The sequence below is a fragment of the Mastomys coucha genome, unplaced genomic scaffold (genome assembly GCF_008632895.1).
Source record: "Mastomys coucha isolate ucsf_1 unplaced genomic scaffold, UCSF_Mcou_1 pScaffold14, whole genome shotgun sequence".
NCBI lineage: Eukaryota > Metazoa > Chordata > Mammalia > Rodentia > Muridae > Mastomys > Mastomys coucha.
In genome coordinates, this window is record NW_022196896.1 from 109,733,699 (window position 1) to 109,761,046 (window position 27,348).

The 27,348-nt window shown below is 41.2% G+C and overlaps 1 protein-coding gene and 1 long non-coding RNA gene across 3 annotated transcripts in view; one reads left to right on the plus strand and one right to left on the minus strand.

Moving 5' to 3' along the window:
* Window positions 1–27,348, minus strand: part of Pid1 (phosphotyrosine interaction domain containing 1) — a 227,047-nt gene that overhangs the window by 184,644 nt on the left and 15,055 nt on the right. The gene's annotated exons all lie outside the window — the stretch shown is intronic.
* Window positions 7,748–17,668, plus strand: LOC116088664. 2 transcript variants are annotated; one of them, XR_004117968.1, is made up of 3 exons: window positions 7,760–7,839; window positions 14,192–14,338; window positions 17,237–17,668. It is a non-coding gene; the product is annotated as an uncharacterized LOC116088664 (long non-coding RNA). The 2 variants fall into 2 exon arrangements; XR_004117969.1 differs by lacking the exon at window positions 14,192–14,338 and having other exon boundaries at window positions 7,748–7,839.

The following is a 27,348-nucleotide window of genomic DNA, read 5'->3' on the forward strand; positions in this document are numbered from 1 at the left end:
AGTTACACACACACACACACACACACACACACACACACACACACACACATGAAAGCCAGAGGTCAAGCTCAGTGTCAATTCCTTAGCAGCCATCTATCCTTGGGTTTGATACAGGGATGGGCTATCACCAATATGTGCCACCATGCCAGGCTTGTTTACTCAGGTGCCGGAGCTCCAACTCAAGATAATGCTTGCATGATAAGCATGTTACTGATTTTTTTCTGTAGCCCCCTTTAACCTTCTTAACAATCATAGAAGCCTTTCAAGGAGAGCATCAGCTGTGTCAGGTAGTCTTATCCATGGCAGAAGCCAAAACAGGAACAAGGAACAGAAAGCTTGAACCCCTGTCCACCTCTTTCCTCATGGAAACTGGATCAGAAGACCCTGAGGTGAGCTTCCACTGGTAGCCAGTGTCACCGATAAAGCCAATCCACAAAGAGGCAAGGTCAGTTTCAAGTGCAACACCCACCTCTAACTCAATGACCTCAGAACCAACAACTCCCCTTTGGCTTATGGGAGAGTCACTCATGCCTCAACTTGGCCTTCGATTGTAATTTACGTGGTCAGAGGGTCCCATTCTCCTTGAAGCAGATTTCTTTTTGTGAGAGAAACTCACCCTGGGGATAAGTCATCATATGAGTATGTCTTATCTTCCATCACATTGATTATGTCATGGAGAAACCACTTGCTTAAAACCTTCCAAAAAACTTACATATAACTTATATGCTCTCTAGCCCTTCAAAGAAAGTATAGATTCAACTTTATAGATAAAGACAGTGGAGAGCAGGCACTCTGAGATACTTGCCTAGGGCTACCTCCATGCCTGAGAAGTAGACACACAACTTCAATGTTGTGTGGCTTTGGGACCAGTTGGAGTTTTATGGTAAAGAAGAATTCTTATAACTACGCTGGCTCTCCCAAACTTTGATAAGAGTCCCCCATGATACATTTCATAATGTATGTGTCTGCCATTGCATCTTCATATTCTAAACAAAATGTCATTTACAAAACTCACCTCCCACATCTCTTTTTCTCCCTCTTTGTCTTATGGCATTTGTGCTGCTATTTTTTTTAAAAAAATGTCATAGTCTAGTTAACTTAAAAAGAACACTGGCTGGACAGATGGCTCAGTGACTAAGAAGACTGGTTGCTCTTCCAGAGGACCTGAGTTCAATTCCAGCACTCACATGGTGGTTCACAACTGTCTGTCACTCCAGTGCCAGGGGATATAATGCCCTCCTCTGATTTCTGCAGGCACTAGGCATGCACATATTGCACAAAAGTATATGCAGACAAAACAGCTGTATACATAAAATCAATGAAATTTTAAATAGAAAGGGAAAGATTACAGGAATTTATCCTCTCCAACTTCGGTCCTAAGATCAAGGCACTAGCAATTCAGCTACCTAATGAGGGCTACATCCTCTGAAATAAAGAAATGTTATATCCTCTCTTTGCAGAAGGAAGGTCAGGTGAGCTGAACATTATGGAAAGCCATTAATCCCATTCATGAGAAGAGTATTTATAATCCAGTCACCACCTAACACCATTTCATGGGCCATTAAGTTTAACCATTGAATCTAGAACAAATACATGCAAATGTAGCACTCCTCAGCCCTGTATATGGAGATGGCTATCAGAAAGAGGATATGTTCTCTCCCCTCCCTCAGCCAACTTTGTCTACATTCCATCAAAACATACAAGTTTGCATGCATCTTCTACACAAATATGTGTGGTCATGTGCAACTCATACAAGGAGGAAATTGCTAAAACTGAGTTATATGAATGTTATGTGGGAACTGTTTCTTTGCAAGCTAAAGCAACAGAAAATTGTCAATTGTTCTGAACTGAAATTGGAGGTCCTCAAGCCAACTTCTCATCTTACAACCACAGAAATAGCCGGTGTTTCATTTCTTCCTAAAGCTGAATTGAACCGATTCAGCTGATAAATGCCAAGGCCCTTACTATCAGAGAGGGCACAAGGCAATGGCAGTGGGTTTCTTCACAAACCACCAGCCTTTTGTGTGATTTTGTTACAAAATTTAAAAAACAAAACAGAATGGTTAATTTTATATGTTATTATTTGAATTATTTAAATAGGATTATCTGTTGGCTTATCTGTTTAATAATAACCCTACTTCATAATTTGAGTAATTCTGATTAGATTAGTTGTTGGTTGTTCAAAGCAGAATGGAAGATTTTTGTATGGATAGAGTCTGCAAGGATGATGGTTGTATTAATGTTCTAACATGGAACTTGCAGAGAGTCAAGGCTGACGGGCATGTGACAAGGTCTTAGAGACTCTAAGTAACTCCCGATAGAAACAGAGGTTCTTCCTCTCCCCTCTGCTGACATACAGAGCAGCATGGGGTTGGGAAAGCTGGCCCCACCTCTCCAAAGGCCATCACACTGCTGTCCTCAGCTGATGGCATCTGGTGTGGATGCAGGTAAAGAAAGACTCATCCTCCCTGGATGCCCACTAGGAATTTGACCACACTCCAGCAAGTATACAGACAACACAAAATAGACTTTCCCTATATTACTCTCGGGGGGGGGGGGGCGTCAAGGTTACAGGGATGCAGATATGGGAAGACTGGGAGGTGAGAGTGATTGGGGTATGTGATGTGAGATTCCAAAATTTTTCAAAAATTAAAATCAAATAATGGTTTTTATAAGAAAGAAAGAAAGAAAGAAAGAAAGAAAGAAAGAAAGAAAGAAAGAAAGAAAGAAAGAAAGAAAGAAAGGAAAGGAAGAAAGAAAGGAAAGGAAGAAAGAAAGGAAGGAAGGAAGGAAGGAAGGAAGGAAGGAAGGAAGGAAGGAAGGAAGAAAAGAAAGGAAGAAAGAAAGAAAGAAAAGAAAGAAAGGAGTAGAGGGTTTTCAAGTCCAAGTACCTAAAAGTAACCAGTGCACTGAATCTGGGAACAAAACTTTATCACAAGGAAGCAGCCACAGCATCTTCTTTTTCTAAAAGAATACTTTCTGCTAGTCAGTCAGTTACATGTATTGATAGTTACAGTGACATGTGTTACGTGGTTGATTAAAAGAAAAAAAAAAGTGCCCTAAGAGGCACCTCCCTTAAAAGGCAATGGCATGGATGGGAAACAATCGCAAACAATGGTGAACATCTAATAAATAAAATGATACTCAGCCGAAGTCTACAGATGCTATGGGATCAATACGCACAGAGGCCAGAGCAGTCGGAGCTTCAAGGACTTAAAAGTAACTTCGAAAGATGAAGAGGGAGAAGAGATACTGGGGCAGAACGTGAATCAAAGCAGAGCATACAGCAAGACATGAGACCTTGGAGATGCTGAAACTAATTGAACTCTGGGAGGGAGGTACAGGGGAACTGAGTATGAAGTTGGGGCTTGGGCTTGAAACAGGAGGAAGTGGAAGCCAAGGCCTCCTGCACATGCTGGATGGACAGACTGAACACAAACAAATTCTGAGAGAGTCAGAAGCAGGGCACAGCAAGGCATAGGCTGACTCAGAAGTTGTCCTTTGTCCCCTCTTCCTCCACTACCCCTCCAACTCCCATCAGAAAATGTTCTCTGCTTTGAAGGGGGTCATGTGATTTTAATGGTTTGGGTGATCCAGGATAATTTTATTTCAAATATCATCACCCGGTTGCAAGTGCAAAGTTCTTTTGCCGTGTGATAGAATAGGCAGAATCATACGCTGCCCTTCAAAGATGCCCTCATCCCAATACCCAATGCCTGCTAATGAATTATATGGTTGTACAAGGATGGGATTGAGTTTGTGTATAGAATTGAGAGTGCTGATCATCTGAATTTAAAATGGAGTGATCATTTCGCCTCACCTGGGAGGGCCTGTATTAGCTAGTTTTGTATAGTTGTGACCAAATATCTAAGAAAATATCCATATTAAGGAGGAAAGCTCTAGCTTGGCTCGTGGTGCATGGTCATCTGGCCCTATGCACTTGAGCAGAAGATCATGGTGGAAATGAATGAAGGAGAAGCAGAGAGGAATGAGAGAGAGAGAGAGGGGTAGAGAGAGAGGGAGAGAGGGAAAGAGAAAGAGAGAGAGAGAGAGAAAGAGAGAGAGAGATCAACAAGCTATCTCCTAGAACTTACCCCTTCCTAAGTGATCTTCCATTTCCAACTATATCCCATCTCTTAAAGTTTCCAGAAGCTCCAAAACAATACCACATGCTAGGAACCAAGCTTCTAAACCCAAAGCTCTGGGTGGGCATTTCAAACTCAATTCACACCAGAGACCTGTGTAACCACGGGAGCCTTCCATGTGTGGAAAGGGGAGGAAGAGCACTCAGCATAGACGGATGACACGTGAGAAAATCCTGGCTGCCACTGACTACAGAAGGGCACCCCGAGCCTCTAGCAGCTGTAAAAGGCCAAGAAATTCATCCTGCTTGTGAGCCTCCAGAAGAAACTCCAAGCAACAGGCACGTAAGTCTAGTGAGACCCATTTTAGATTTCTGCGTAACTGACCCATCTACGTCACACTTCTGTGCTATTTTAAACCACTGCACTTTCAATAATTTATTACATCAGTAACAACAACGATGCATACTATTCTCAAATGTCAGGGACTTGGAAGAGGAGACAATGACGAAATTTGAATGGCTACGGACAAGAGTTGATTGAATATAAAGCCAAGAGAACCATATCAGGAAGCCTGCCATTGCTGGTCATCATGCTACATCAAGAGATCTATCCTGAAAGACTGCTGCTAGTGTAGCAGATGAAATATTTGAAGCACCTAGCATGTGTGTACATAAAAACCCTCAACAAAATACTGACCGTTACTCCTACATCACTAATGACGGCAAGACCAATTCCCCTATATCCTGGAAGTTCAGCTTGTCAAGACCATCACACCAGTAGGAACACAGTCATCTGTTACTCTGATTCATAGCTTCCTTTGGTCCCTCTTGAGCCTTTCTACTCTCTTTTCCTCCCTTCCCCTCTGCCTCGACTCTCCTACAGGTAGAGTTCATTTTTTTTTTTTTCATAACTTCCTCTCTACCACCCAAGCCACCTTGGTGCACATCTGGACACAGGAAGGGGGAGGACTCTCAGGAGGAGTGACTTCTTCCCCTAAGAAGGAAGAAATTAAAATCAAGATTGGAGAAATCAGTGCCAACTTTACCTACTGCAGTGGGCACCTCAAGGCAGAACAAGGGAGCTGCCGAGAAGCTGTGGTCCTGAAACTGTCACTCAGGTTAAAAAAAAAAAAAAAAAACTGAGAGAACACAACTCAGTCAGGTAACCAAGACATTATTAGGAGGTAGCTCCCAGGACAACATAAGGATGCAAAGGAGGCAATAGCAGCCACACAGATTTCATATGTTCACATGGCTTTCCATGTTTAATTTGAAGGTTTATCTTCACTGATTTGCTTCCTGGCTTGCAAGCACTTTCTGCTACAAAGGCCGACATGAAGTCATGAAATAGCCACAGGTGATAACATTTTCTTCTACTGTCACAGAGTCTGACATGTCCTCTTACTGTCCTTGCTCAGGGTTGGACTCACTGTAGTCTATTAGCTACGTTATAGCTAAGTTGGGTATCTGAGATTACAGTCATTTGAGGAAACTCACTAATAAATGCTTCAGTTTGGAGCAAAGAGGCATAGGTCTAAAGGGCCTTTGGAAAAGGCACAATGATGGCAGCTGGGCATCTTGAGGAGAGAAAAAAGGGCCCTATGCTTTGTTGGATACAGGAGGTTATATGAAGATTTTTCTCCTTAGTACTTTTTAAAGGAGTGAAATCTCGCAGAGCTATATTTCGCAGTGTGGGGGATGGAATCCAGGGCTTTGCACATGCTGAGAAGTGTTCTACCACCCAGGCCTAGCCGAGCCCTTGTTTCTTTGACATAGAGTATCACTCTATAGTTCAAGCTGGCCTTGAACTCATGATGTACCCCATAATGGCTTCAAATTCACAATCTCCTTGTGACTTGAGGTGAAAAAGAAAAAAAAACCTGTCACAGGACCACCTCTACTTATTCTTACATTCCTTTGTGATCTCTAAAAACATTGCCTCATCAAACTGCCCTAAGACACATGGTTCTCTTGATGACATGTGGGTTTTGAGAGAGAGAGAGAGAGAGAGAGAGAGAGAGAGAGAGAGAGAGAGAAAGGGGTAATATGTAGTAACACTCTTTATGTAACTCAAGGACAGAGCTATTCCTGTTTGTGACTCTATGTGCTATGAGAAAGAAAGCTGGAGGACATAGGTTCAAGGGAAGCCGAGGAAGCAGAAACTACTCATTCTAAACAGAAAGTCTGCTTAAAACTGAAAGCTACCCTAGCATAAAAAGGAGCATATGATTGACATTTCTGAAATAACTATAAAGTTTCCTTTCCCCTCTACCCACACCTATACACATGCACACACACACACACACACACACACACACACACACACACACACATGCATGTATGTGTATTACTTAATTTTAGTAATGCCTGACAAGCCTTCAATTATTGAAATGGGCTGTGGGAAGGAAGTCTGTGGAATTACTAATACTGGAGTTAATGTATATTGACACTGTAACTCATTCATAGTGATGTGCACACAATGAAATCAATTGTTCCTTTTTAATCAATGTCCTTCTTTTATTCTCCCCTGCTAAATTGAATCTGCATGATGGGACTGATGGGGCTACCGGAAAACTCACTGGTAACTTTGAAGGTTACTCTCAATTTTTTTTTGCTTGTATATTGCCATAGGGTCACATTAAAATGCAATTTAGAGACCCTCTTCCTCTCCACTTCATACGCTGTGTCTTGGTTAAAACATCATGCCCTCCTTTTTAATTGGTGGTGGTTAAGAACAAAATACCTTTGAGGTAAAGTAGAGCCCTCAATTCTCATGAATGAAACCTTAAAAGCTATCTTTCATCATCCAATAAAGCTTTTAAGATAGGGAGGGAGAGCTTCAATCAGTAGGAAGGGGTCTCCATTCAAGCAATAACTGCTTTTAAAAGCATCCAACTGCATAGATACCATTTCTGCTATTTAAAATGCCAAACCACACTCCATTCAGTTGATCTTGGAAAGCTTCAAAAACCACAAACCAGAGCCCAAAGATAAAAGATCAGTTGAATTTATTACTTACACAACAAGATAAACATTCCAAAGAAAAGAAGCTATAAATATTTGTTTACAAAAGCAATAAAGTTTAATGTTTACTCTCCTTGATCGAGGTAGCTTTAGATATTCATCTAAAGGGGAGGCTGGATAAGCCCACAAATAAGTGAGTAAGACAGGAGCTTATCTACAAGCACATGAACTTTGGCTCCACTTCTTGCATAACTTTAAAAGAAACAAACAAGCCAGCAGGGGCTACATAGATAGGGAAAGGAGACTACAGGCTGGTTGGAAATCTTAGGTGGTAGCACTGGTGACTTAAGGCATTAAACTTAGTACTAACTGACCAGCACCAACATCCTGGAACCACTACAAAGCTAGACAGTGGTCAACTTCTTCCTTGTTGTAAAACAACAGTAATGACCTGAGGGAGGATGGTGCAGACCTAACAGAGGACGGTGCAGACCCATGGGATGCTATCAAGCATGAATGAAGCTGAAGACGCCAGAAGGCTTGATCCAGAGGAAAGCACTCAGTAAATATGAGACTTTGCCAACATACTTCACTAACCTGAAACATGGTTCTCATCCTAATCTGTTCCCACCTCAGCCAGAACCCCTGGATTCTATTTCACTCCTGTTGCTGGGTGATGAACAGAATAGAAGTGGCCATTCTAATTCCTATCTTTGGACAGTGATTCTCAACCTCCATGGAGCTGCAGACTCTCTAAGATAGGTGCATTCGACTAATTGAGAACCTTGCTGGTAAGTTTCAGATTTAATACACTGGCAGGAGAATCTGAAATATGCCTTGGGGTCACCAAGTAAGCCACTGCTAGAATGGAAAAGGAGACTGGGACTCACCAATTTCTTGAGGAAATAAGACAGAGAGAGATATACAAATACAAATCTACTGTTTTTCTTCTAAAGAGACAGATTTTTTTTTTAGATGGTCTTGTGCACCTCTACTTTTTAGCGGTAAACTTTTAGCCCAATTTACCCAATCAATGAATTCACAACTCAATTAATTGTTCTACATGCTACTCACCTAGATTGGGCAGATCTACTACTACACTACTCTATTCCCATCTATTAGATCTCATATGACTTGTGATTTCTCCAAGCCACATACTTCAGCTCCATCTTCCTTCCACCTCGTCCTCCTCCATCATCATCTTCTCCAGTCTCTTCCCCCTGTCTCCTCTCTCCCCTTCTCCCCCAAACTTTTCAGCTCCACCTTCCCTCCAGCTGCCCAATCATCAGCCTTAGCCTTTATTTGAAAAGTTAAGGTAGGGAGAAGGTTCACAAGGCACCTGTATACATGATTCATTCTGCAGTGCTTTCCAGCAGAGGAGAACTAGCATCAAAATACAAGACCATGGCTATCCACAACATCCACTGGCTTGAACTTGCTATGTGAGCAGGATGGCCTTGAACTTTTGATCCTCCTACCATTTCTGACTTGCCTCTCAAATGCAAGTGTTACAGCAATGTGCCATTGTTCTCAGGTTATACAGCACTACGGGTTGAAACCAGAGCTCCTACAATGCTAGACAAGGGTTCTACGAGCTGAGCTATGTGCTCAGGTCTCCACTATACTTTTTAATTACCCATGTAATGGTCAATAACCACCCCAGTCAATCAGTTCTAAGGCACAAGAAGTCTGGGAGGAACTCAAATTCAGCCATGGGAGGAAGGAAATATATTAGACTTTTAGGAATTAGAAAAAAGCAATAGGAACAACAAACAAATTCAAAGCAAAATGAGTATCTCTTAAGCTCTATGTCCCTGGCACCCTTCAAGCCAACATCAGATCAATCACAAAGAAGGACTAAGCCACTTAATCCATCACTGAATTAAACTCAAAACACGAAGTTCTTTTTCAGTAAGATGCTCAAATCACTTGCAATTTGTTCTTAAGTACTTTGACAACTTGCTTCTGGTTGGACTTACTTTGCAATACCTTGTATATAGCTACACAAAGAGTACACATAAATACTAATGAAATAGAGACCCAAAACATAACGATTTTATTGTAATGCAATTCAATCTATATTCCTGACACTGTTACATTCATAAAATATGCATAGAAAACTCTAGGTGGGAATTCTATTTTCATGTATATCTAAATAGTCTAACAAAGCAACACGGAACAGTTTTGCCCTGCTGGAAAACATTTCACCTGGCAATAACCCAAAGCCATTTGACTCTGAACATGTGTTATTAGAGGAAAGAAAAGGCAATATAGATAAAACTACACATTTTCATGATTATAGACTCAAAAGGCTATATTGCTAATTATTTCCCAAAATTATTTCAACATAGATTATCATAAAAATAAACATAAGAAATAACTGTAATCAAATTCCATTCCTGAAGTTGAGCATTCCCAGAAGTATTTCTCAAACAAAATCCCCCAAGACAGCCTGTGAAAAACAGTTTATGGTAAACATCAACAACACAAACATCCAAACACTTGGAAGTTGATGAATGTGAGATAGTATTTTTTATAACTTCACAATGACTGAGAACTTGAACAATATTGAATGTTATTTTCTTTTCACTGATTCCCAAATGTATATAGAGGGTCCTCAAAAACACATATGTGAAGGCTAGTCCTAAGGGTGTCAGTATTAATGAGATAGGAACCTTTAAGAGGTATGCATAAAAGAAGGTCCATAAGACATAGGTATTCTTGTGGAGGAATTGCAGAACATCTCCCCAACTTCGCCTGTTTGAGGTGTAACTGTTGCCCCTCAGTGATCTCCCAGAAAAATGAGCTCCCATGCCTCTTGTAACCAGGACCCAAGACAAGGACCTACCTGATCTTGGATTTTGAGCCTCCAACACTGTGAGCTAAATAAACCTTTACTTTTTACACCGTAGCTGCCTCAATTATTGTGCTACAGTCATGCAAAGTTGACTAACACACCAAACAAAGGAAGCAGAAAATTCATCTTCATATATGCAGTGTATCTCCCCAGATACAGTTGTGAGATAATAGAATGTTTTCCTTCTTCAGTACATGCAACAAGGTACCACGGCTTGTATCTCTTCTGTATATGGTCATTTCTGCCACTGCTCTCCAATGCAGAGAACATTGTTTCCTATAACTGCCTTCCCGATTTCCTCAATATTTTGACTCTGCGTTTTTAACTATAATTTGTCTACATGTGGCTTTGTTTGATCTTTCCCTCATTGAGGTTTTGGGAGGATCTTAAATCTGAAAATTAATATTTTCTAACAAATTTGGGAAAGTTTCATACATTGTTCATTAAAATACAGTTTCCTATGTCTGTGATAGTCAAAATTGATTGTCAATGTGGCAAGATCTAGAAAAACCTAGGAGACAAGCTTCTGGCTATATTGTGACAGATTATTTTGATTGGATTAACATGATGGGAAGACCCATCATAAAAGTGGATGCTGCCATTCCCTCAGTGAGAGAGAAGAAGTCAAAAACATTCATTTCTCTCTACATCCTGACTGCAAATGTCAGCTACTTCATCTACTTCTGTTCTGAGTTCTCCATGTCAAACTTGGAACCAAAATAAGCCCCCTTTTCCTTAAGTTGTTTTTACCAAGCTATTTTATTACAGCAATAGGAATGTAACTCCAGTTCCTTGGACATATGCCTAGCAGCTAGTTTGTCATCGCTATTCCAACTGTGTCATTTGACGGTCTGCTTTCATTGACTCCTTTTTCTCTTGTCTATATGTTTCATTTTCCTGCCGTATTTTTAATTCATGCTAATCGTACTGGATGATATATTTTAGATCACGGGAGCTCTGCTGTTGTCATGTAGCAACAGGACTGTTGATTTATAGCCTAAAAAGCAGTTATCATTGCTCATCAATCACCTTGTCTCTGACTTGTGGAGCTTGCGTTTTATTGCTTTATAGGATGAGTCTCACTTTCATCTGCAGTCAAAATGAAAATTTTTCTCTTACCTAGAAAAGCCATAAAATTCTGTTTACCTTGCCATAGTAAGTATAAATATTGCACACCACATACAAAAATAATTTGGAAAAGTATTCTTTATGTAAGCAAAAGTTTTCAGTATGGTCAGTTCTTCCATTAAAACTCTAAAAAATACTCAAACGATTTTTCTTCTAAAAAGTCAGTGAGGTTTTTAAACAATACACATACACACTTCAGACATGCATACATGTATACACATATTTACATGTACGTATACCCATATACACATGCACATACACATATGCACACATATGCACACACACATGACAATGTGTATAAATCAAGCTTAAATCACTCTCATACAGACAGAAAAGTCTTAAAGGCCAAATAAGAACCAAGATACTTCACAATCTATCTACTGATATTAAAATGTGTTCTTAATTTTTCAGCTGTAAAACCCATCAAACGTCTTCTTTTAAGAATCAAATATAACATTATAATATAGATCTGATTTGACTCCATTTTCACCACTTTTAGCAAACTCATTAGCATTTATTGGTCAGTTTTCTTTACTGTAAGACACTTGTAACATCAGGCAACCATCCACAGCTAGAGTTATCATTGGGCAAACAGGCCTTGGCCTTTAGGTCATGAGGTACAAAGGAGTATTTAATTCAGCAACTGAAATATAGCTTTCCTTTTCTGATGAGAAGCCATCAGAGACCAGGGCTCCCAAGTGTGCCATGGCTTGGCTTACATCACATAACATGTTCTCCATGCCCACACATAAAACAGTCATGATTTTGTACCCAGACAATCTCACAACAACCTTTTCCTTCTCCTCCCTCTACCCACGAGTACCACAGGTACTGTGCACCTTCATACATCACTCTTTTGCCCAGCCTAAGCATGCCCTTGCCTTCTCACATGCTGTCAGTACATCCCGCTCTTCTAGGTTCTGCCACAGCTGCCTCTCAGCTCGGGTCACTGCTCACAATGATGTCTTCAATCCGTTAGGCCTGCCCCATTTGCTGCTGCCTCCTAACTACCTTCTCTGCTTGTAACACATTTTCTAAACCACTATAAAAATGATCTTTCTAAAAGTAGCATCTATAAAAGTTTTGTCTCCTTTAAGACCACTTTCTGTAGTGCCCAAACAATGGGGTCTATGGTCAGAAACACTCTATAGAAGAATCATCCAAATTGTTCCTATGTTCTAGCTCAGATTCCACATTCTTCTGCTCCAGCATCCTTAAGCTATCCAGCCACCGGGTTATGTATACTGTAATCTGGACAAACCTGAGCTCAGAGCTGGGCCCAGGATCTTTCCGGGGACTGGGAAATGCCTCCCACCCCTTCCTCTGTGGAGAGTCCCACCTTCTGTGGACAGTTCTACTCTTGACGGAATTCTTGTCCTCTATGGAGGTTTCCCCTATTCTGAGGTGAGTCTTATCCTCTGTGAAGGATTCACCTGCTCAGTGGAGGATCCTCTCCTCTGTTGAGGGTTCCCATGTTCTATGGAGGATTCTTGCACTTTATGAAGGGACCCCTCCTCTGTGGAGGGTTTTATTGCTCTGTGGAGGGTTTCTGCAAGGCGCAGGGCTCATAACTCTCCTGCTTCATGACAGCACCAATGCTATTACACTAGGGCTACTCAATTGCAGGTCTAGTGTACCCCAAAACTGTGAGCTTCAGAGAATAAAGACAATGCCCAGTACAAAGTGTGGCTCAGTTACAGAGGAGCCCTGTCTCAAACAACTACAACAATAATAATAATAAAAATAATAATAAATATTCAAAGTGTAGCTTAGAGATCAAGCTAAGGAAACAGTCTCTCAACTAATAAATAAATATTGACTTTTCATCATTTTTATACCTTATACATTAGATAGATAGATAGATAGATAGATAGATAGATAGATAGTCAGATAGAAATAGAAGATATATAGATTAATAGATAGATGATAGATAGATAGATAGATAGATAGATAGACCATGAGTGAAATCTTACATAACCACAATAATATATATGTATTTATATATATATATATGTATATATATATATAATTTTAAATATTATGGCTCTGAAATAAAAAAGTAATAGTGGAAAGTTAATACTATCAGTACACAAGAGAGAAACAAGAAGACATAACATTAATCTCAATTATCTTTAGTTGCATTCCTCCCATACCAAAAGAAATAAAAATCTATTTTCGCAAGACCAAAGTCACATCTACACTGACCAGAGCCCAACACAACACTGCTCAGCCCTTCCTAGCTCATGCATTTTGGGTCTAATGCCTTTCTCTTTGACTATCTATGTTAATAAGAACAACAGAACCATCCTCACTAGGTTTTTGTCAAGCAAAGATTAATATTGCATACTTTAATCACAATATTCATGCTTGGCACTGGGCCTTGGCACAGTGCCTCACGTACTTTTTCTAGAACTAAATTACTCATTTATAATACAAACATGAGAATAAAGAAAAACCAGCACTGGGTAAACAAAATATGTTAGTTTTCAGTTCTCAACGGAGCAGAAGTGAAAACTTACATAACCACAATTTTAGGAACATTTGGAGTCCCTACGCCCAGCAACGAAGGCAGGATCCTTATCTAGAGAGCAGCACAGGCCAAGAGGGCCCCATTCTCCATGGGTTTTTTTTTTTTTTTTTAATGGTCAAGCTTTAAGTGGTCTAGCATTGGTTTTGTTGTTGTTGTTGTTGTTGTTGCTGCTGCTGCTGGTGGTGGTGGTGGAGTTTTTTTGATTGATTGATTGATTGATTGATTGATTTTCCTAATAAAAGAAACAACAGCAACAACAACCTCGAAAACGTGTCCCTCATGCTTATCACCATACGAACAACTGAAGCCAGCTCTGAAGCAGGGGTAGGGTGGAGGCTGCAGGGAGTCCCTTGAAGCCATCAAGTGCAACTGCATTTAACTGCATTTATCCAGTCACTCACGATAGCTCTTTCCCGAAATGCCTACCTTACAGACAGCATCATTCAATGAAAGAGGATCAGCCCTTCAAAACCCTTTCACTTGTCTCCACCCTGACTCAGTCAAACCAGGCAGTCTTTTATTAGAAGGCTGATGGTGCGTGTTTGATTATGTAGATTGTATTTTTAACAGTCCTCAAATGATGTATTTGCTGCAAAATGAAAATGTTCTCTTTTCTCTCCGCAATCAGTGAATTCTATCTAATCTACAGAAGCCATGCCCTGTTGTCATGATTGTTGTTGCTGTTGTTTCACAAGAAGGTATATTCTGAGAAAGTGTGTGTGCAAGAGTCCGTGTGGGTGCACATGTGAGTGAACAAGCCATAAGAGGTCATCAGGTATATACTATTCCTTTCTTGCTTTCTCATGAGAGCCACAGATCCTAAACGCTGTCCTGCGAGTCCAGACCAGATGATTCCTACAACAGCTACCACAGTGCATCTTTACCTCAGAATGCATCAGCTAAGGAGCCTGATACAGTGCTAGTGAATTTGGAGCTCAAAACAATTAAGAACCATTCGGAAAAAACTCCAAAAAACACATGGGCAGAAGCCTCGGGCGCTATAAAGGAGTGGCTTATTTGCTTCTCAGTTGCCTCAATGTCAAATTCTGACACAAACATCTGTTCATCTCAGCCAGGGAACAAGTTTTCCTATAGACTTAACAGCTATCTAAATTAATCAAAGTATTTGCGTTAGTCTCTTGAGTAATGTGCTGCAAAGCCCACCCACACAAAACTCTCCCCATGGCTAAGTCTCTTGCGCTGGCTCTCACTGGTTTGTTTCCTAGCAGAGGAATTTGGCAGGTTTATTTCTTAAACACGGGCCTCAGGGCTGGAGAGGGGGTGATTAAGGGTGCTTGCTACTCTTTCAGAGGACCTGAGTTCATTTTCCCAGCACCTAAATATCAGGTAGCTCACAAACACTCTTCAGGGGATTTGACGCCCCCTTCTGGCCTCTCTGGGCACTGCACACACATTACAGACACACCCAGAGACATTCGTACATTCTCATAAATTTATTTTTTAATTAATTGTTTTATTTATTTACATCCCAAATGCTGTCCTCTCTCTCCCCATGCCTCCTGGAAGAGTTTCCCCCCCTCCCCCTCCCCTTTGAAATAAAATCGAATAAATCTTAAATACAAGTCTCACTCTTCTAAGCAGGGCTGAGAGAGAAACAATGTTTAAGTTTTAAGACCACAGGCCTCTAAGAAAATATGAGGTTCCCATAGACTTTTAAGCACTTCTTGCCTCTTGTTTCCAAGGTCAATAGAAAAAGGCGCCATGTTTTTCTTTGCTTTTTTTCCACCTCATGAGTTTTTACCAACAACAGCAAAACTCGTGACTATGTGAGAAAGGTTCTCATTTTTATCAGACTAGATCTTTGCACATATGTGCCCAAACATCTCACGCATCCGGGTTATCCAGAATGCAGACTGCATGAGCTGCTCATAAGGAAGTCTGAGGCAGATGTGCCAGTCCTTCAATTAGTTTCCTGCTAATAAACACTTAAGTGTATTTTACAAAATATTTGTAGTTGTGTGAACTCATCTCATACTGAGAACTGCGTGAGGTAGATATTATTCTGCTCATTTGAAGGACTGGGGAAAACAGGGCTCGTAGATTTACACAAATTGCCCAAAGTCATAAAGAAAGCACCTGATGGAACTGAAGATTCGTGACAGTCTACAGATGTATCATCTCCCCTTTTCTATCACCCAGGCCCAGGTAGGCCAGGGAAACACTTCCATGTTTATAATCCATCCCTCCACATCTGGGGTTCAGTTTCGATGGCTATAAAACTATCTTTAGTGCATGAGCTGTTTGTTTTGTTTGGCTGACAAAATTGTGTCAAGAGCTTCTATTGTGACTGGACTGAAATACAAAAACAAGGTTGTTTGTTCTCCTTTTCTGTAAGAATAAAAATAAAACCTGCACATAATAGTCACCAAGGATTCCTGTCTGGGCAGTTTGGAGCTGACGGAGTGGGACCACTTCACCCAGGGCCGCTCCAAATAAGCCCTTTTCATTTAAGTAATTACCAGCTATCTTTCAAATTCATATTAGTCAGGGAGCCAATTCAGCCAGCTCATCCAAAGAAATCATGTTTCAAACTCCATAGCTGTCAGCGCTTAGGCCATAAAATAACATTACAGTGGAAATTATGTAAATTAATACAATCTTCATTCATGTTACAGCTAAAAAAAAAAAATGCTTACAGGAAAATGAGGGAACACCAGGTCCGTTTTCAAGTTCCCATATTCTATATTCCACTCCCCAGAAACATGCGTACAAGTAATTGAGGAGTGAAGCCCCATTGCTTACATACCAGCCTAACAATAAACAAGCTGAAGTCAGTTACTCTATTTATGCTGTGCTGTGGGCACACACACCCATTTATTATCTGTAGGACTGGCTGTGCCGCAAACCTTAGTAGCAATAAATAGTTTCAAAGGAGGGAGTGTCCACCAAACAAACACAAACATGAGTGGATTCTAAAACTACAAAGATTCACACAAACACCAGTACACACACACACACACACACACACACACACACACTCACACCCCACAGAGACAAAAAGACAGAGACAGAGACACAGGGATACACTCACATTCACACATACACATTCACACACACATAGACTCACACACACATACTAAAGAGACAGAAAGACAGACACACAGGGATACACACAGAGAGACACTCACATTCACACATACACATTCACACACACACAGAGAGACTCACACATACTACAGAGACAGAAAGAGACACAGGGAAACACACAGAGAGACACTCACATTCACACACATACACACTCACACACACACAGACTCACACACACATACCACAGAGACACAGAGACACAGAGATACACACAGAGAGACACTCACATTCACACACTCACATTCACACACACACACTCACACACACACACATACCACAGAGACAGAAAGGCAGAGACACAGAGACACACATAGAGAGACACTCACATTCACACACATACACACATGTCAGTATCAGGCAGGGCGAGTACTTTTTGCATATGTCCTAAATCCTTCGGCTAAAGGAATCTTTTTAAAAAGTGTTAAACATTTTCGTGTTTTCTGATTATTCCAAGTTCTACCACGTCACATCCGGTCTCCAGCTGATCAGGTGGGACAAGAAATCTCCTTTTTAAAGGAAAAAAAAAAAAAAGCAAGTCAGTTCTTTTTTTTTGTACTTTCTTCAGAAGGAATATAGCAACTTATTCATGGAGAAGGTTTCCTGTCATGAAGGAGAAAAGGAAGGGGTGTGTGCCTTCAGCATGAAGAAACCCCAAACCACAGGCACAGCTCCGACTCAAGGATCAGAAGGACTCTGCATCACAACAGGGAAGTTCTACTCAAAAAAAACTGAAAAAAAAAAAAAGCTGGATAACTTTCATAGTCACCATGACGATGACACAGAGGGAACATGGAACTCCAAAGAGAAACAAATTCAAGAATGGTTTGTGGAAAAGGGAGTGTGTCTCTGGAGGTAGCTTCAGATGCAAATGTAGGAGGGAATAACAATTACTCGGCTGCTGTTGTTGTTCTTGTTGTTGTTGTCGCTTTTAATCTATTGTCTATGAATTTTATATCTGCACACAATAGACTTTAAAATGCTTTTATTAATTCTTGAAGAACTTTGTGTAATGTACTTTAATGATATCCACCCAGTGCCCTCACACAGTTCCCTTCAGTTCCTCCCAGACCCACCCCTACCTCCCTATGCCCACTCAATTTCATGTCCTCTTTTTTTTTTTTTCTTTGTTTTTTTAGTTACCCATTGACTTCAATTTGTGCGGTCCATACACTTCTGGGCGTGGGATCATGCACTGGCATGTAATAGACCCCTAAGGGGCCACATCCTTAAAGACAACACTCTCCACTGAAGCTGTCCACTGTCCATGGGTCCTGAGATAGGATGGCATGGGGTTGGTTCATTATCTCCTCCCACTCCAGGCCAGAATGTTGACTGGCTTGACCTTCTGTAGGTCTTGTCTGGGCAACAGGCATAGGGGATGGATGCTCTATTATGTCTATCACACATTCTCCCACCCCCTGGTCTAAAAGGACCACTCAAATGTCAGCATCATATTTATACTCCTCACGAAACAGAGAAAAGGGGCTAGAGAGCCTGGCTGCCTTTAATATCCCTCTGCGTATATCCACCGACTGCTCCATCTTTCTTACAAGACTCGGATAGATCAAAACCTTTCATTACAATTGGCCCTTGAAACTGTGGGGATGCAGGTATTCAGTAAAATTTCAACATTCAATAAAAAAAAAGAAAAAGCATCTGACTGTTTCAATGCAATATAGAGTGAGGTTTAATTTTTTTTTTATTTTAAAAACAAACTATTCCTGTCCCACACTGGGAATTTTCCCACTCAATGAAAAATATGCCGGCAACCTAGGAGCCCCTACAAATAGATGAGGGTATGCAGAAATTATTTCTTTTAGTGAAGCTGGATCATTTGAAAAGTAGCTGACACATCATAAGGTGTATCTCCTCACAGGAAAGGTACAGTACACTAAAGTGAGACAGGCAAACAGGAAATAGTTTAGCAACCTGGGCTTCTACTTGGTTTGGCCTAAGTGCACATCCTTCTCAGAACAATGCACCTCGCAGCCTGTGAGCCACCCAGGACCTCACACCTACATCAAGCTGCACCTATCCCTGCTATAAACAACAGAAATAAGTTAGTCCCCTTCAAAATATATTTATAATGCCCTATTTCTATTCAAACACACCCAGTACACAATCCAGGAACCACAAGCAGTGAGCAATCCCTTCTAGAATGGTTTGGAGATGCATATCCTGTATGGCAAACTATGTTCTCAAAGTGACATCTTAGAGAAACCTCTTTTTTCCCATCTTATGCCTATGCATAATTGGACATACATATGATTAAAATAAGATGCATTCATTGTGAGGAGTGATGTATGCAAGGGTGAGCAAAGACCTATATAATCTAGATCTGTCAAACAAAGTAGAATACCACCCAACCTGTTCCCCAAGTAAGCAAATACATCCCTTTCCTGAATTTGATAAGCCCAATAATCCAGGTCCTTGAGTATCCTCATTTATATGGCCACTGTCAATCTTGACTCTGTATTTATTCTCACCTGATCTATCACTTTGCTTTAAATAAAATTCCTCACTACTTCACAATCAGTGGGGGTTTTTATTTCACTCTTAAATAAGAAACCAAGAACCTGGAAATACACAGCCTAGATCCAACTAGCTATAACGGAGGGTTAACAAATGTTTTGATGTAAATTATAAGCCTTTGAGTTCCAAGATCCACTGGTCAAGAACTATTAGAGAGCAACAAGAACATTTTGATGGAGTCTGTATACACTACTGCCAGGATCTCCTGAGTCCCCAGGGTACCAGCTCTCACATAGCCAGGAGTTTGCTTTCTACTCTAGCCAATCTTAATCTTCTTTTAATTTCCTAACTTGAATTATGCTCATATTTAGAATTGTTCCAGTGCTAACAATTATGAAATTATTGTGTCACATAAAAATTCTCCGCCAGTTGAAGATACAAAGAGAAATTAAAACGATAATGAAATTATCATTCTATTATATCATGCCTTTTCTAATTGGCCAGTAAGCATTAAGAGCTCAGATCAAAATCAAACTGCATGATTCAAGGGCCAATTGTTGAAATTAAAAGATTAAAAAGCGACACTTCCCTAAGGAAACCAGGCACCTGCTAAGTTACCGGATACATTTTGGTGCATCTTATAAGAAATCAACAATATAACGATACTCCCTAATTCTCCCTCCCACACAATGCCCCCTTTGGTTCTTCCTGTTATTACAAGACTGGAGATGGAACCTCCAAAGTCTCAGACATGATAGACAAGTACTCTGCCACTCAGTTACATTCTAGAATTTTCCCTTCAGTTATAATCCAAGAAATAAGTTTTGTTGGCTGTCTAATACAAACACAATACCCTCCTAACTAAAAGCCAAAAGGGAAAAAAAAAAAACAGTAAAAGAAAGAAAAACAACAAAGCAACAGCTTTGAAGCAACAGCCAACTTTGGTTTTGTTCAATGTACTTGTGACTTCCAGCTAGCCAAGAGCCCACAGCTGCAGAAGAAGCAAGAGGGAGAAAGGAGAGGTGGCAATCACCCCTTGGAAAAGCTATTTAAAAAAAAAAAATCAAACGGCTCAACAGTTCTCAAGAGAATGGAAAGAAACCTAGGGGTAGACAGAACTTCACTAGCTAAAATCGTGGGGGAAGGAGAGAGGCAGGGAAGAGAGTGAGGGCAGAAGTGGACCCCAATTTCAGAGCAATTCCACCCTACATATAAAACTGAGACCCTCGTAAATGCAAATTAACTTTTATTTCCAGAGGACTCCCTCCAAGTTTTTATTGGATGCTGTCCCTACTCCTGAGCAGCCTGCCAACATGTATGCCCTCTGTTCAGAGCAAACACACGGCTCAAGGGTCAACCTCTGCCGAGCGAAGGCATTAAATTATGTTGTGAAGAAAAATGCCAATTCTCCAGGCCAAGCGGCAAACAGAGCTGCGTTACACTATTTACCATGAACACAGCAGAGACCTAGAAAGAGAAATCAGTAGATGTTTTCAAACTCAGTACTCTTCCTTCTCCAGACTCCATTTCTTCCCCAAAAAAATTTTACTAAACTGAAATACTTATATCAGTTTCCTAAAACAGACCCGGGCTAGATTCTACACCTGGTTACTTAAATGCAACTCACCCCTCTGAGGGGATGCCGATTGGAATCCGCTTTGGCTGTGTCCTTCCCCAAGTTCTCACTTTCTGCCACACCATTCATTTTCTGTAAAGCATCATGTTCCTAGACAGTAGACAGAGGGTGAGTGGGAAGCAGGGTGGGGGACCTGCCAAACGAACCAATGCCAGATGAACTTCCCTGGATCCAGATAGCTTTGTTTTTTAAGATTTCCGCCTTTCGCTAAATCAAAGTAGCAAAGTGGGTCTTGAAGTCTAGAGAAGATCACAGTCTCTACTCAGAAGGTCAGACTGCCAAAAAACGGAGGTATTTAACTTTCTGGCCTAAAGAATTCCACATTGTCCTTAGATGAACCTACGGAGCCACTCACATTGTTAACCAACAACCACAAATGTTCCTCAAGAAATGGAACCCACACAGCCTGAGGCCATGTCTTTTTAACATTTTTCGGTCCAAGCAGCTGTTTTTGCATGCCTAATACCATTCCCATTCCAGACTCAGAAACAAGACGGGTTCTCTGTGTGACGTGCACCAAAAGTGCCTGATTTGTTTTGGAGGCAGTAAAAGCATCCTTACTCCACAGTGGTGACACTCTGCTTTTTCAGCGCAGAGATTTGACAGGAAGGTGGGAGCAAGAGCCAAGTTATAAAAACCTTAAAGATTTATAGCAGATGCCAAGAACAGGCCCACACCCTGATAAACATGGATGGAAATCTTCTTCCAGGGATGGGCCAGATCAGGGAAGCCATGGGCCAGGAATATGTCAGACTAAGGATAAGGTTTCTTTAGTAACTTAATAAAGTCAGGCCATGTAGATGGGAAGAATGTCATCCCTTTGCTCTTCCCAGCAGGCACACTCAGCTCTTATATACAGCTTTCTAGGAAAGGAACTGAAAACTAGCATTGATGTTCAAGGGAAAGTTCTACCTGTGTGTCCATCAGAACTCTGTTGTGGAGAGCCATGGCACCACCAGCTGTAGCTCTTTTACCAAGGACACCAGCTGTAGCTTACTTTCCCTGGCCTCAGAACGAGCAACTGGGCTCCTTTCAACTTCTTTTTTGCTGCACTAAGTATTCCAACTCTAGGGATTAATCTAGTTTGGGGCTCCCACTGACCTAGAGCAAAGGATTGCATGTTAATGAACAGACAAGCCTCCCCCACCCCCAATACATGACCACTAAACAAACAGTCTCCAGACTGGAGTAGGAGAAACATAGTCAAAGTTGTGCCATCAGGATACTGTTCCATGAACTTGGGGAAGGAAGTGGGGAAGAAACAAACAAACAAACAAAACCAGATGTCACTTCAACTTCCACGTAAGCATCTCAGTGTTTCTTGCGGAATCGTTTCTCTTCTAACTCCTAGGGACGCTTTCAGTAAAAACTACAACCGACACTCTCATCCAACTCTGAGGGACACCATCTCCTACAAAGAACCAAGTGACACACTGGAGATAGAGCTTCACATGTGTGAGGCTCTAAATCCAATCCCAGGATGAGACATACAAACACTACACACAGAGAAAAGGAATAAAAGGAGCTTGTGATACATTCCATTAGAGACCAGTCTCCTTGTGAGCTGACCTGTAGTCATAGACTATGCAGGAAGACTACCTTTTCTTGTTTGTCTTGATTGACCTACCAGGACATTCAGAGACCAAGTCATCAGCCCCCTTCACAATTTTAATGACAACTTTAAGTTTCCAAATGTGACTAAACCCCTCCTTTCATTACATGACTGGTGCCTGAGGAATTTAATTCTGGTCTTGTTTTAATGGCATGTTTATCTTTTCCTCGAAATTATTCCAGAAATGATTTTATCCTGTGTTAATCCAAAGCTACCCTTCTCAGAACTATATAGGGATAGAATGCACATTTGTAGTTTGGACTTGTACATCATTTAGGACTTTGTATTCTCTGGTCAATCCCACCCTTTCACTTTGTTCTTGTACCAAGAAGCTTGGGCACAGAAGATTTCACAAGATTTTCCAGTTTTTAGAGCCTCTATGGGAAAATAGATCCAATTATATAGATAGACGGTACTGTTGTTTGAATGGAAAATGCCCCGCACAGGCTCGTGTACTAGGATGCTTGGTCTCTAGCTGATGGCACTGTTTGAGAGATTATGAAATCTTTAGGATGTGGAGCCTTTCTAGAGGAAGGAAGTATGTCACTGAAGATGGACATGGACAGTTTATAGCTTTGTCTCACTTCCAGTTCTCTTTCTCTGCTGCCCGTGTTTAGGTGAGATGTGATTACTCAACTTCTGGCTTTGGCCACCATGCCTTTTACACCATTAGGGGCACCTAACTGTCTGGAACTGTAAGCCAAAAGAAACTCTTAGGTTGCCTTTGTTCATGGCACTTCACCACAGTGGCAACAACAACAAAAGAATCTAACTCAGAAGTATAGGTAGGCAGGCATATAGAAAGATGATAGATCTGAGTGTGATTGTCATGTGCAATTGTTTAAGAAAAGTTAATAAAGTTTATGTTTTAATGGAAAATAAAGAAGTAAAGGCTACAATCAGAAAGTTTATCCATCTCAAACAGATCGAGGGAACTTCCAGATCTAAGAAAGACATATCTATAAGACAAGAAGATGGGTTGAAGGCAGGAGGTTTAATTCATTCTACAGTACTCACAGCACAGTGTGAGTTAATTCTAGGTACTTTGTTTGCTGAAAATCTAAACTGTCCCAGCAATGAGAGGTGGTGAAGCTAAGTCAACACAGAAGCAAGAAGACTCCCAGAACAACCAGAAAATGTCTGCAAAGTGCTAAGTAGCATCTTTTCAATGGGAATTGGGGTTCTCTAGATATGAAGGGTTGGCTACCTTGAGAATGTCTTTCACTTTGGGTTTTCTGAAATGGCATTTGAATTGCTCTGCATACAATGATAACATACATGTTGAGACCCATCAAATTCAAAACCACCCACTTTCCTTCAATGTTCTCCTTTCTGAGAATACCTCTATTCTACTGTTTGGCCAAACACCCTAAATGCAAGAAGTTCAGTTGCCTGGAGTGGTAGACAAAGAAAAGTCTTTGTCTAGTTAAAAGTAGCCACTTACTTCTTTCTGGCTACAAACCCCTACCTAGACTCTGATCAGTAGCTACACTTCTGTCTTGCCCATGAGAAGAGGGGCCAGTTGGGTGCCCCCATTCCAGTCATACAAATTCTAGAACACACTTCCCCAGAGAAAAGGGGAGTACCAGGGTAGAACTTGTAGAGCAATGGATGGTGATAAAGCAAGACATCTTAATCCCCACTTTCTTAACTCAGAAGACCAAGTTATCTGGTCCTGACTTCAATTCTAAGTCAACCCAAAGTTCATTTTTTTTATGCCTGAAAGTGAAGGAGTTGAACTACATCAGGATTCCCAGCTCAGGAACCTACAAGGACCACCAGGTTGCATATGTAACCTAACAAAACATACCAACACAGCCTGGAATAAGCTGGAGGCCCCATGCATTCTACTAAAAGAAAGTACAAGCCCTGCCTCCAACCCTCCGTTTTTCAAGAGAATCAGAAAGGCCAACCTGCATTATAAATTCCTGGCATTTTTCAACCCCAGAAACTAATTTGTAAGATTTTTATATATACTGAAAGAGCCAATGGCAGCATTTTTGCAAGTTGGAGCCAAACCTCAGGTCCACATGTTGTCAATTCAAGGAGTCCAGGTTTTGTATTGAGGCTCCCAGGGATGTGGAAATTCCCACTGTTAAGGATCTGGAGCTATCACCTCTCTCTTGGAAACACATTGAGCATTGGCCCCTAAGACCATGCGAAGCCCTGTCATGTGTGAACAGACTCAGTTTATTTCATCTATGGCTTCCCAAACTTGTTCAAATTCTGGACTCTTTGCAGTAAGATCCATGTGAGCAACCACCATGGGAAACACCAAATCTCTATTCTCTACTCTCTATTCTCTATTCTCTATAGTTGTATGTTTCTATTCTGTGTTTATCCTTGGAGCTAAATTAGAATTTACTGAGCCCAGTGGTATAGTAAAGACTACACAAGGCTCTTTACAGACCATATACTCCAGCTAACATTCATAGCACCAAGAGCTAAATGTCATTATCCCACTTTTCAGGTTGAGAAAATATATACACAAACACAAAGCAAAGACCCTGAGGCAGTTTCCTGTGAGTAGGCAGGCAAGGTATGCATGCATGGGTGCCCAACCCAACTCCCCCACATCCTCTGGTGGTCAAAAGTCTGTGACACAAACAATTCTCGCTGTTTCACGTTTGTCTCCAACTGTAGCTTTGGGGATTGCTTATTATATCCAGTCCTGTCTCTGGAATCTTTATGTGAAGGCCGACGCTGGTCCAAAGCAGGCAGGAGATCTACAAACTTTTATATTCTCTGAGCAGGTGAGAGCTGGAATGGCTGTGCTTGACATACAAAAGGACCAGACTTGCATTTAACCCATGACTTCCCATCTACATGTTCCAGATTCAATGCCAGGTAAGCCTGTGGTTCCCCTGACCCTCTGTTTCTTCCTGTCAGTGGGTACATAGCCATTAGGTCTTCAACTTGCCTTTGTTCCCTGTTCCTGACTTTCTTACCCATCTTTCATCCTTCTTCTCAATCTACCTCACTCAGAAGGCTTTGACCTGGACCAAAGAGATGGCTCAGCAGGTAAAAGTGTTTGTACTCAAGCCTGACAAGCTGAGTTAGCTCCCTGCAGTACTCATGGAGGAAGGAGACTGACCCTTGCCTGCACTCCAAAGGGAATATAGTTAAGAACAAACACCTAACATTCTACATGCAGCTCTACAGTGGATACCTAGCTGTGTGTTCTCTTCTAGTAAGTTAAAAACAGTGTCTCTGTCATGCCACCATGGCCCTAGATTGCCCAATCTGCTGCCTGGCCTCTTTCCATGTTTCTCAGAGTCTTATTGCCTCAAGTGGAAGAAAGATTGAGTGTAATGCCTCAAATCTTCCTCCACGGGAGGAACATGTTTAAACATTTAGCTTAAAGCCATTTATGAGGCTGCTTTTCATTGTGGGTCAATGGCTGCGGATCCAGTTGCTCCATCCTCTCTATGCTACAGCTGCCATGCTCCTGAGTTATTTTTCAAGGATTCCAGCCCTTCCATCTGCTAGCCATATTACTTTGATTCACAAGTTAAAATCCAAAGCCACTCATGATTTTGTTGATGTATTTCTTGTGCTTTCTATCCTGAGGGGGGAAAAAAACAGAACAAAATTAAAAACAAATAAAACAGGAGATGATAGACTAGAGTGCCACTGGGCAATAGCAATGCACCCTTGCGCCAGCAGTACTTTCTGTGTCTATAGACAATAAGACTAGAGATCGACACTGGGATACAAGTCTTTAATATGGCCCTGAGGACTGAGCCAGCTGGGAAAACCAGAACCTTAGGAAGAATAGCCAGTCATGTGAGCATGGAGCTTGAAGGAAAGGCACAGTCATGAATAATGAAGGATTAATAAGACTCCAGATCTAGCTTTCTACCTTTCATCTGGATTTCTTGTATAACCACAGGTTTTACCCTAAGATCTTTAGGAAAACAAGAATGGGTCCAAAAACATCATTTAGTCCCAGCGTGACGGCACATGCTTGTAATTCTAACACTTGGAGTGCATAGGAGGGGTGGGCTGAGAAAGCACAGCACCAAAAGTTGAACAATCTTGAGCTGCAGAGTCTTTGACAAAAAAGAAAATAAAAGGAACTTTAAAAAAGTCAATTCAGTGGATACAGAAGATGTGGTACATCTACACAATGGAGTACTACCCAGCTATTAAAAACAATGAGATTATGAAATTCTTGGGAAAATGGATGGATCTGGAGAATATCATCCTGAGTGAGGTAACCCAATCACAAAAGAACACACATGGTATGCATTCTCTGATAAGTGGATAGTAGCTTAGAAGATCAGAATACACAAAGTACAAACCACAAACCATAAGAAACTCAAGAAGAAGGAAGACCAAAGTGTGCATACTTCATTCCTTCTTAAAAGGGGGAACAAAATAGCCATGGAAGGAATTGTAGAGACTGACTATGGAGCAGAGACTAAAGGAAGGACAATTCAGAGACTGCTCCACCTGGGCATCCTTTCCATATTCAATCATCAAATCTAGACACTATTGTGGATGCCAGCAAGTGCTGGATGACAGGAGCCTGATATAGCTGTCTCCTGAGAGGCTCTGACAGTACCTGACTAATACAGAAGTAGAGGCTCACAGCCATCCATTGGACTGAGTACAGGGTCCTCAATGAAGGAGTTAGTGAAAGGACTCAAGGAGATGAAGGGTTTGCAGCCCCTTAGGACGAACAACAATATAAACTAACTAGTACCCTCAGAGTTGCCAGGGACTAAAACTCTAACCAAAGAGTACACATGGGGGGACTCATGGCTCCAGCAGCATGCGTATAGCAGAGGATAGCCAAGTTGGTCATCAATGGGAGGAGAAGTGAAGGTCCTATGCCCCAGTGTAGGGGAATGCCAGGGCCAATAAGCAGGAGGGGGTGGGATGGTGGGCAGGGATGGGGGTAGGGAACAGGGAATTGTTTTAGTTTTTGTTTTTTATTTTATTTTATTGTTTT